Genomic DNA, 10422 nt, shown 5'->3' with positions numbered 1-10422 from the left:
TGCAGGACAACTAGAGAAGACGTTTTACAGAGGATGGATTTTTAGAAACATCCCATCAGTGACATCACTGAAGTCAACTCCTAGGTACTGTAACTGTCGTGTGGATAGTTTCACAAGAACCAGACAAAGGTTTAAGCATCGCTTGTTCTAGATAAAACTGAAAAAAAAAAAAACAACAACCCATAAAGTACTTCTTTGCGGCTCTGTTTGCCCAAATCATATATTCACAACATGAAATTTAGAAAATAATATTATGTAACCAAAATCCGCAATATGGAAACAGAACCTGTGTAATTATTGATAGATGATGTACTCGTAACATTTTTACAAGACGAACTACAACATTTAAAAAATGACTTGTATGTACTTGATATCTCTAATCAATCCACGGCGACATTGTTAAAGCAGAGTCCCAGTAAAACGAAACTAAAATGCCCTGGGCATACCGTTTCGCGCTTCTTATTAGTTGCTCAAAAGAAATTTGACCGTATGAAATGCATAATATAAACCTAGAAACATATACGTGAGCAGTATTTACGTACTGTAGTATCGGTGTTAAGACATACCTCTCAAATACTGTAAATCAAGTTAAAAATATCTCAAGACCGATTCTGGTCATAATGAAACCATGTTTCGTGTATGTTTTCTTTAAAGTACCGAGACCAGCCATATACTGTATGTTTATGTTCCAAAATTAATATCGTTTATGGCCTTCACACGCGTTGCAGTATTCTCCTATTCTTTTTATGCTCAGCTACTAAGATTTCCCTTCAGTGGTAAAATTAGATATGAATATTCAATACTTAAACGGGCACAGTTAAGACATTAAATATACATATACATACTGTATACAGTACAGTTTTCATACAGTAATATGTTTACGTTCCTAAATCAATCTCTTTTATGAGCATGTGAAAGGCATGGTGAATCGATTCTCAAAAATTACTGTACTTTGCATGATTGGAAACAAATGCGTGATTGCGAAATGCTGTGGTGTTACTTTTACAAAGACGGTCAATGAAAAAAAGAATGTTGACCAGGGCAATACTTTGAGTTTACACTTACAGCTTGTCCAAGGTCATTCATTATTAATACTATTAGTAATATCTTCGTTAAAGACTTTGATGGCCACAGCTCAAACATGAGAGGTTGAGCTTTATTAGCTCCACCTTGCCGAAATTCCGGATACTATTATTTTGCTTGTCATATTATAGGAGAATGTACGGTAACTAGCGGTATTTACCGGTAACTCGCGGTATTTACCGGTAACTTGCGGTAGACTGCGTACAGCGTACCGGTATCGCCCACGCATTTTGAATGGCTGCATCTGTATGTCCCCCAGCTCTGAGCCCATTGGGCCTACTGGTGTGACCAGAGCTGCAGCGTCGCCATGCTGGTGGGGGTCAGTTCGCCTTTTCTGTTGGAATGAACAGGGGGGTTACATGATGGTGCTGTCTGTGGTCTGGCTGTCCTGCTGGTCTGGATAAGGGGTGCGTAGTGTGGTGCAGGTTCTTGTCCCATCCTGCTCTTGGTCCAGGTTGGAGGGTTGCACCGATTCTGAGTCTTGTTAGCTGGTATGGATGGGTTTGGGGGTGTTGATACCAGAGTGGTCCGGGGGGGGTGCAGGTGTCTCGGGGGCATTCTTGTTTTTCTGTGAGTTCAGGTTGGTTTTGCCACGAATCTCCCTCACGCAGGCAAGCGCTCCCGCATTCCTACGAGCTCTCCCCGTACCAAACGTGCACGTGTCAATCAGTCCTCTGCTTAAACCCTCATCTGTCCCCCGGTCATTGCTCACGATTGAGATTCTCTCCCGGAGCTTACGTACTAACTACACCTTTGCCTTACTACGACTTCTCCCCTGGACCTCGACCCCGCTTTTCCGACTACCGCTTTAGCCACTCGATTTTGTACCTTCGCCTGTTTTATGCTTTTTCGGATCCTGACCCCAGCCTGTCTCTTCGTTTACGCCTCTGCCTTCTGAATCCACACCGACGCAACTTCTACGCCTTCCCGGACTCCGACCCCTGCCAGTCCCTCGACTACACTTTCGCCTGTCGATTCTGTGCCTACGCCTGTACTACGTGTGGAAGACCGAGTCAAAAGGTCAGGACAGTGACTATGTGTGGGAAAGGTTTTCTGTTCGCACCTAAGACCACTGTCTTAGGTGTAAACTAAAGCCTGTGATTCCTCACACCCATTCAACCAGAGAAAATTGATACAGATTGTAGGATGCCAAATGGCACCCCCCTGTCCTGTTTGTTTGACTTCTGACACTGCCCCTTTCCCTATATGTTCCTTTGATATGTTAAAGTATTGCGTACTTTTAATGTATAAAAAAGGAAAGTATAACTTCAGTCCAGTGAGCATGTCTTGAGTGCTAGGGGAAACCCTTTCTCTGTGATATGCTCCCCTTCAGCTGATTGTATTAAAGATCTCTGTTGACAATCTCCCAACCTGAGCAAAGACTGAGTTTTCTTCGACATACGCCTTCCCGGAATTGGACCCCTGCCTGTTTACTCCGACTACGCCTGCGTCTCGCGCCAACCCTACCAAGGGCACCGCATTGGATCCCTATCCTCAGCAGTCAGCCCCTGCGTGACAGGTTCTGAGTGTCTTGGTTACATCCGTTTGTGTGTATAGATGAAAAAGCTATTGAAGAGCACCCCGACACCCCCCACCCATCTCGGTGGAAGTTGCCATGTTCAAAAAATCCTAAAAAGATAATTAAAGTTTCACACAACAAAGCATGACTGTGAAAGGTCAGGAGGCCTGCCTAATGGTGGTGCTGGCCCCACTAGCACCTCTTCCAGCAGCAACCTTAGTTTTTCCCAGGAGGTCTCCCATCCAGGTACTGACCAGGCTCACACCTGCTTCAGTACTGAAGGCTGCTGATTATGGCCAGCAGCCATATCAACCTGCAACTCACAACTGGCAACCCACTGAAGCTAAGCAGGTGTGAGCCTGGTCAGTACCTGGATGGTAGACCTCCTGGGAAAAACTAAGGTTCCTGCTGGAAGAGGTGCTCACCCTGCGGTCCATGTGGGTCCTAATGCCCCAGTATAGTGACGGGGACACTATACTGTAAACAGGTGCCTTCCTTCGAATGAGATGTAAAACTGAGGTCCTGACTCTCTGTGGTCATTACAAATCCCATGGCGTTTCTTGAAAAGAGTAGGGGTGTAACCCCGGCGTCCTGGCCAAATTTCCCCATTGGCCCTTACCAATCATGGCCTCCTAATAATCCCCCTCTTTGAATTGGCTACATTTCTCTTCTCTCCTCCTCACTGATAGTGGTGAGTGTTCTGGTGCACTATGGCTGCCGTCGCATCATCCAGGTGGATGCTGCACATTGGTGGTGGTGGAGGGGAGTCCCCATTACCTGTAAAGCGCTTTGAGTGGAGTGTCCAGAAAAGCACTATATAAGTGTAAGCAATTATTATTATTATTATTAATGAGCGCAACACTTGATTACAGTAAAAAAATCATTAAAAAATAAAGAAATGTTCCACAACTCAAAGCGAGGTTGTATAAGGTTAGGTGAAATGTCTGATGTAAAACACCTGGTTGCTGCACTGTGGTTGTTGTGCTTGAAGAGCTATTGACTCGTGAATAGCACCCTCCTATCACCATGTACCGCCTGTCTAATGGTGCCATATTGAAAACATCATAAAAAAATAAAGAAAAGGGACACAGCCACAGCAAGATTGTATAAGGTTAGGGGGCCTGTCTGGTGTGTAAAACACCTGGTTGCAGCACTGTGGCTGTTGTGCTTGAAGAGCTATTGACTCGTGAATACCACCCCCCTATCCCCATGTACCGGCTGTCTAATGGTGCCATATTGAAAAAATCATTACAAAATAAATAAAGGGGCCACAGCCACAGCAAGGTTGTATGAGGTTAGGGGGCCTGTCTGGTGTGTAAAACATATGGTTTAAGCAGTGTGGCTGTTGTATTTGAATTGCTAAAACTCTCAACCAATCAGCACACATCTGGGTCTTGGTCAAAAAGGGAGCGCAAGCTCAGATCGGGGCTCTCCTTGGCCATTTTCGTGCATCCTCAGAGACAATCACGTGACAACTGCTGTTGTCTGCAAAAGGACTTGGACTTTGTTCTAAGCGCAAGGCCGAGGATCCCGTACGTACTCAGAATTCTACCAACATGAATGCTCCGCTTGATCAACGGCAACCTACAGTTGGACCCTCGTCGACAACCTGAATAGCTTATTCAGAAGCAGCGCTGGACCGGGAACGAACCAGCTTCTTCCCAGGCAAAAGAGTGACTTGTGAGGACTCGCGGTCACACTCTGTGCATAGAGACTTTCTACTAGCCAGCCGGACTGCTGGTAGATCCCTTGGAGCAACGACTGCCCTGCGCGCCGCAGTCAGATTTCTCCGCCCGTCCTACTCCGAGCTGCACCTTGACTGGTTGGCCGGTAGCCAGAGAACGCCGACACAACGCCCATTGGACAACCGCTGGAACAGAGGCTGCAACAGAGCCTGTCAGCTGGTTTGGTGTTCGTGCCGGGAGATTCCAAATCCATACACAGTGGATAAGTAAACCCCATGTTCTACATTGCGTCTCGAGAATTCAATTGTACCTCAACACAAGTTGTTATCAATTTAATTCATGAGTAATGTATTTACTTCCGAGTTTAGAGTAACAGTGGGAAATAACACTGATTAGCGATTTGGTAACCGAACGATATATATTGAAATATATTCTCTGTTGTGTATCTCTTTGTGTTTGCATCTCTTCGAGATTAAATACCTTGTATATTGATAACCCTCACAGTAAGGTCTGCCGCTCGTATCCAGGCAGACTAGTATATCTTTGGTGCACAATTTATATTAATACATGTATCTCGTGTATTGAACCCGTGTGTGTGCGTTGTTAGTTGTTCTGACGATTGATTTTCTAAAAGCTACAACGAATTAATAATTGTCTCAGTAAACCCATTAAGCCACTACACTATTGAGCCATGAAGAAGACCCACCTGTCCCAGTGTATTACCTGTAGTGTTACTTTCAAAACATCATAAAAAAATAAAGAAAAAGGCCACAGCCACAGCAAGGTTGTATGAGGTTAGGGGCCCTGTCTGGTGTGTAAAACATATGGTTTCAGCAGTGTGGCTGTTGTATTTGAATTACTATTGAGCCATGAAAAAGACCCACCTATCCCAGTGTATACCTGTAGTGTTATCTTCAGAAATTCATAAAAAATAAAGGTTCCACAACCCAAAACAAAGCTGGGAAAAGTCAGAAGACCTGCTTAGTGTACAAAACACTTACTTGCAGCATTGTGGGTGCTGTGATTTAAATGCTATTGGTTTGTGAACAGAACACCCCTATCCCAGTGCATTGTGCCATATTAAATAAAAGCATGAGAAAAAGAGATTCAGAACGCAAAGCTGTGTCAGTGTTCTGTGTAAAAAATTGGTTTGAACATCATGGGAGCTGTTTTTAATGAGCTGCTGAGTAAAGAATATTTTAATCTTCCTGCTGTCAGTAGTATTGTCAATATAGTTGACCCTTACCTGAATGAAAACAGGGCGAAAAGGAAGGGTTTCAGAAATCAAACAAAGCTTTATTCCTGTGCTTACAGTCTTGGTAATTGGAGACTGCGCTGTTCTGCTTCCTATGGTCATATACGGGTTATTCGCACAAAGCTGTATTGAACAGTATTTCTCACGTTGTGAACGTCTGTACACAGCGGTCCTCCGGGTTCCAGTAAGTGTGTAATTACACATCGATGAAAAACCGGAGGTTTAAAAAAAGATAATTAGCCCACTGATAGTTTGATGTAGAGGCTGTGGAAATATCCACAAGTCTTGGTCTTTAAAATGCATTTGGTTTGACGGCGTTCTGTGCTTCCATTGTGAAGATATGGACAAAAGAATATTCGTGCTCGGTCAAAAAAATGTCATAAAAACGAAAAAGTAAAGGCTGAGAAAGCATTCACAATGTATTTTATACACAAAGGAAGTATTCTCGCAACTCTAAGAGGTTTCGTGGTTTAATTTTTTTTAATTGTTGAATCATATTTAAATGTTAAACAACTGAAGAGCATATTGCTGTAGACCAAGATGGCCGAGTGGTTAAGGCGTTGGCTTTAAGATCCAATGGACAAATGTCCACGTGGGTTCAATCCCTACTCCTGGTAGTGTTGTAATAAGTTTTAAGTGACAGAACACTTTGATGATTTACACTCTATTTAAATATGAATTTACTAAATTTCAGTTCAGTTCTCTTCACTCCCACTCCCTGGCATAACTGAGCTCTCACTATCGCATACTGAAGGCTTTACATGCATTAGCTGTGATATAGCTCCCAATAAAGACGGAATCAAACAGTTTGTTCTGTCTCTCATGGTGATCCTCTTCTCGATCCAAATGAAATGTTTAATATGATGCCTCGAGAAAAAAAAAGGAGTGAATTTCCGCCTGTAATGATTGATGCCCCATCAAACATTTTGTAACATCCCCGGAAGATTATACAGTAGAATCCTGGTTTGTGGCTTAAATTCAAGGTAAACAAGACTAAGGAAACGAGTTGGAAACTTGATGTTGAACTGGAATTTAAGTACCCGGAATATTTCACTATATTGGGCAATATGTGCCAGAGAGGAGCACTTCAAATCCCTTCGATAGTTCAGTTGGTAGCGCGGCTGACTGTATTAGAAACAGTTAGGAATCCTTAAGTCGCTGTTTCGACTACAGCTCGAAGAAAGGTGCTTTTGTGAACTTTAATTAAATAGTTAAAATAGCGAATCTTTTTCACTCAGACGTTGATCAAAAGCTCAATAAACGATGAAGCAGAGGCTCTTGTTCCGAATTCAGCTAACATCTGGTTGTCTTGTTTTGGCAAATATCTTATCTTTGAATTAAGGGACTACGCTGTCTGATTTGTAATTCAAAAGTAGATACAAATGTCACTGTTTTCAAAGGATAGGTACTTAATTGGCTTTATGATTTGGTATTGATTTTGTATCATTATATTATTACGTTTGTGCTTTCTGTGTTTTTTATCGTATTGTGAACTTATTTTTAAAACAAATGCTTACAAAGGCAAACACAGCACACATCTGTTTATACCAGCGGTGAATTGTACATTTTTATTAAGTACAATCTACTGTATTTTTAGAAATAAATGGCATACTGTGCACGATATGTTGCAGAAACACAACCTGATATTTTCATAATTATTATTTTAATCATTTGACAAGTATGAGGTCCCGGATCCAAATCTTCAGTTCTGATTTTTTTTAAAGTGATATCTTCTCTTCCTCTCGTGGAAATCACAAGATGTGAGCAAATGTTTTTTGTTCTTTTTTTTCACGTTGCGATCCAAAGAGCCTCAGACGCACAGTCTGATAGTAACCAAACCAGAATGGATTCTGCTGGGAGCCGGACTGAGCTCATTCTCACTCCCTGTGCTGAAAACAGAATTATCTCTTCCCCGAACATCGTCTACAGCTGCTAGATATTGCTGCTCCAGCAATTCCTTTGACCAAAGACAGATCACTTGTGTGCTTTTAAACTTCTTGCCACTACAGGCTCTTTGATGGCTCATGCTGATCGTCCTATGGATCCAAAAGAAAATATTAAAGCTGATACTGATATTTTCGATTGTAATTTGCATCTAGCTACAACGTCCCTGGAAAAGATAATTTATTAGTTGCGTGCAATCGGAATCTTTTACTTTATGTATGGTAGTGGAAATAGTTTTAAAAATGTTTTAAAAATGTTTTCTAAAGAAGAATGTATTGCCAGGACCTGCCTTTAGCGCTCAGTAGCGATGACGCTGTTGATATAGATGGAGATATAGATATAGATATAGATATAGATAGATATAGATATAGATATAGATGGAGATATAGATGGAGAAGAAATGTAAGATGAATTGATGATCTAAGCTAAAATAGCCCTAACACGCCTGCTGTAATAGTGTTTGTATTCATAGCAAGTAATATTCTTTTTCAAACCCGAACGTTGCTTTTGCATTAAGTGTTATGTAACCATTAGCGGTTTCGGTAGCTTCTGAAGACCGCACTTTTCCAAACTGAAGCCTATAAGAACATTATTCAAGACACACCATGGCCCAGAATCGTGCATCGGGACAAAGATTAACATCCATTGAAAGTACTCCCAAATAAAAGATTTGACCGAAAAATAAAAAGAGTAGGCAAGTATTAAAACAAAACCATAACTTCTTGACTTCCAACCTCTTTCCTGGTTCAGGCCATGTAAAATGACATATTCAGTGGACTCATGCCGAGGTTGTGAGTTTAAGCCTCACCTGGAGCAGCCTGGTTTTCTGACTTGACAGGTAAACAGTGTTTTGTGTTATTTGCTAAATGGAGAGAGGATTCTGTGTTAATTGTGCTCCTCCTGGGAGAGGTCAAGATGATAAGTTCACCGGGCTGGTGGTAAATATCCTGTCCAGGAATATCAGAGCTGTAGGGGGTCAGATCTATAGATGTAGTAAACTCATTAGTGGAGACGGTGTGTCTGCTCTCCGTGAGAGAGCCGGGGGGGAAGAATAATCTGTGGTCTGGGAAGAAGAGACCCTCGTTGGAAGAGCGGCGCTCCTCACAGGAGAGAATGAAAACAATCTTTTTCAGGGACGCTGATTTTTCTCTTTGGGTGAATTAAAAGCACTTGTTGCAAGTGACCTCGTGGCGCAACGGTAGCGCGTCTGACTCCAGATCAGAAGGTTGCGTGTTCAAATCACGTCGAGGTCAGCTGATGTGTTTGCAGGTGCTGCTGGTGCCGAACCCGGAATTTACACCATGCAGTTGGGTTTTAGCTGTACACCACCTAGGTAATCCGAACGAAATAACAGAACAGTTCAGAACACCCAGTCAGGAGCTTATGAAGCATTTCATCTTGAACACGACAAGAGAAAAGGCACACTGCACATCCGCGAAACATCACGTCCGACTTTAGAGACAGTGACATCAGAGAATGGAAGTTTCAAACCGCTTTTCTGTTACAGGTTCAAGCAAACCTGAAAGTAAGGGAGTGTTTGGTCACTTTTGTATGAAAAAGTGTCTGAAGCCTGTAATTATAATTTGCCCTTCTTTTAATTGTGGTTGAAATCCACTCCCATGTACCAAGACCTTACAGTATATTCATGTTTACTTAAATGACTAACTATTGGACTATTGGACATTAGTTGGTGTTTTTTTTTTTGTAACGATTTGCTATTTCATGCAGGAAAGAAAGGAACCCAGACCCAACGTTTGCTTTCAGGTGGGGTTCATTTACATAACAGACATCTATTTCTGAGGAGCCTGATTTGAATCACACAACCCCGGTAGAAGTCGAATCGACAATCTTATAAACCGAAATCAGACGCGTTATCCATTAAACCACTAGCCCGTCACGTAAATTAATTGCACCATGGTGAGTTCAGTGCCGCTACTAGTAATACCCCACCCCCATCTTAAATTTCTAAGTGAGAAACGTGTTTTCTACATTTTTTTTAGTTTTAAAAAATCATCACTTTTAAGCAGACAAAGCCTTTATGTGTCGCTCTGAATTTCTAATTGATTTAGAATTCCAAGACAAAAGCGTTTCGTTCCACAACGGCGTGAAATGATCACGTCTTTCACTCTACTTCTCTCTAGTAGTAAAGCAGATCTTGCTTGGTGAGCATTTGCTCCGGTAAATTAGGTCACTTTTCATGTTAACTCACTTCTTCTAAACACAACATTTCCCGGTGCATGTTTTCTCCATGAAAAAAGACATTTCCCCTTACATGATTTCTCGTTTTGTTTCATCAAAGTGTACAGAAAGAAGAAAGAAAGGAAAAGTGTCGTTAATGAACTCTGTCCCCCTTGGGAGATGTCAAGCGCATTGGACATGAAAAGTGCCCAATAAAAGCCATTTCTCTTCATTTCTCTTACGGTCAGGGCTCCTGTTCCGTGTAAAGGAGGCAGCTTGCTCAGCCGGCAGACTCAGGGCTTCGTGAACACAGATGGCTCAGAGCGGTGTGTCCAAGCGGCTATAAAAGAGGAGAATTCTGCCGGCACCGTAGCTGAGTCGGTTTAAGTACCTGTCTCGTTAACTGGAGATCCGGGCTCCACATCCCAGCTGTGCCTTTCTTCCTGTCTTTTTGTGCAGAAACTACCATCTTGGACAACCGCATAGGGCTTGATTTAGTTTAAAGCATGAATGCATTTCCTTTCTGCAACAACTTGTTTTTCAAGAAATTCATACAGCTTGTGAAAAATGAAATGTAATTCTTGGCTATCAGAGCAGTAGGAATATTGCCGACTGGCAAGAAAATGCAAGCAATGTTTATTTTTTGACCGGAAAGGTGCGAATGGAGAAAAGCCTCTCTCGTCAGTCTCTGTGGCGCAATCGGCGAGCGCGTTCGGCTGTTAACTGAAAGGTTGGTGGTTCAAACCCACCCAGGGACG

The 10422-nt window shown here is 42.3% G+C and overlaps 3 non-coding genes across 3 annotated transcripts; all 3 read left to right on the top strand.

The window, feature by feature from the left end:
- Positions 1 to 6076: 6076 nt before the first annotated feature.
- Positions 6077 to 6159, top strand: trnal-uaa (transfer RNA leucine (anticodon UAA)). The gene has a single exon. It is a non-coding gene; the product is annotated as a tRNA-Leu (tRNA).
- A 2508-nt stretch (positions 6160 to 8667) lies between these two features.
- trnaw-cca (transfer RNA tryptophan (anticodon CCA)) lies at positions 8668 to 8739 on the top strand. The gene has a single exon. It is a non-coding gene; the product is annotated as a tRNA-Trp (tRNA).
- A 1609-nt stretch (positions 8740 to 10348) lies between these two features.
- On the top strand, positions 10349 to 10422 carry trnan-guu (transfer RNA asparagine (anticodon GUU)). The gene has a single exon. It is a non-coding gene; the product is annotated as a tRNA-Asn (tRNA).

This window comes from Lepisosteus oculatus, chromosome 14 (assembly GCF_040954835.1).
Source record: "Lepisosteus oculatus isolate fLepOcu1 chromosome 14, fLepOcu1.hap2, whole genome shotgun sequence".
Classification (NCBI taxonomy): domain Eukaryota; kingdom Metazoa; phylum Chordata; class Actinopteri; order Semionotiformes; family Lepisosteidae; genus Lepisosteus; species Lepisosteus oculatus.
This window is presented reverse-complemented; position numbering and strand designations above follow the sequence as displayed.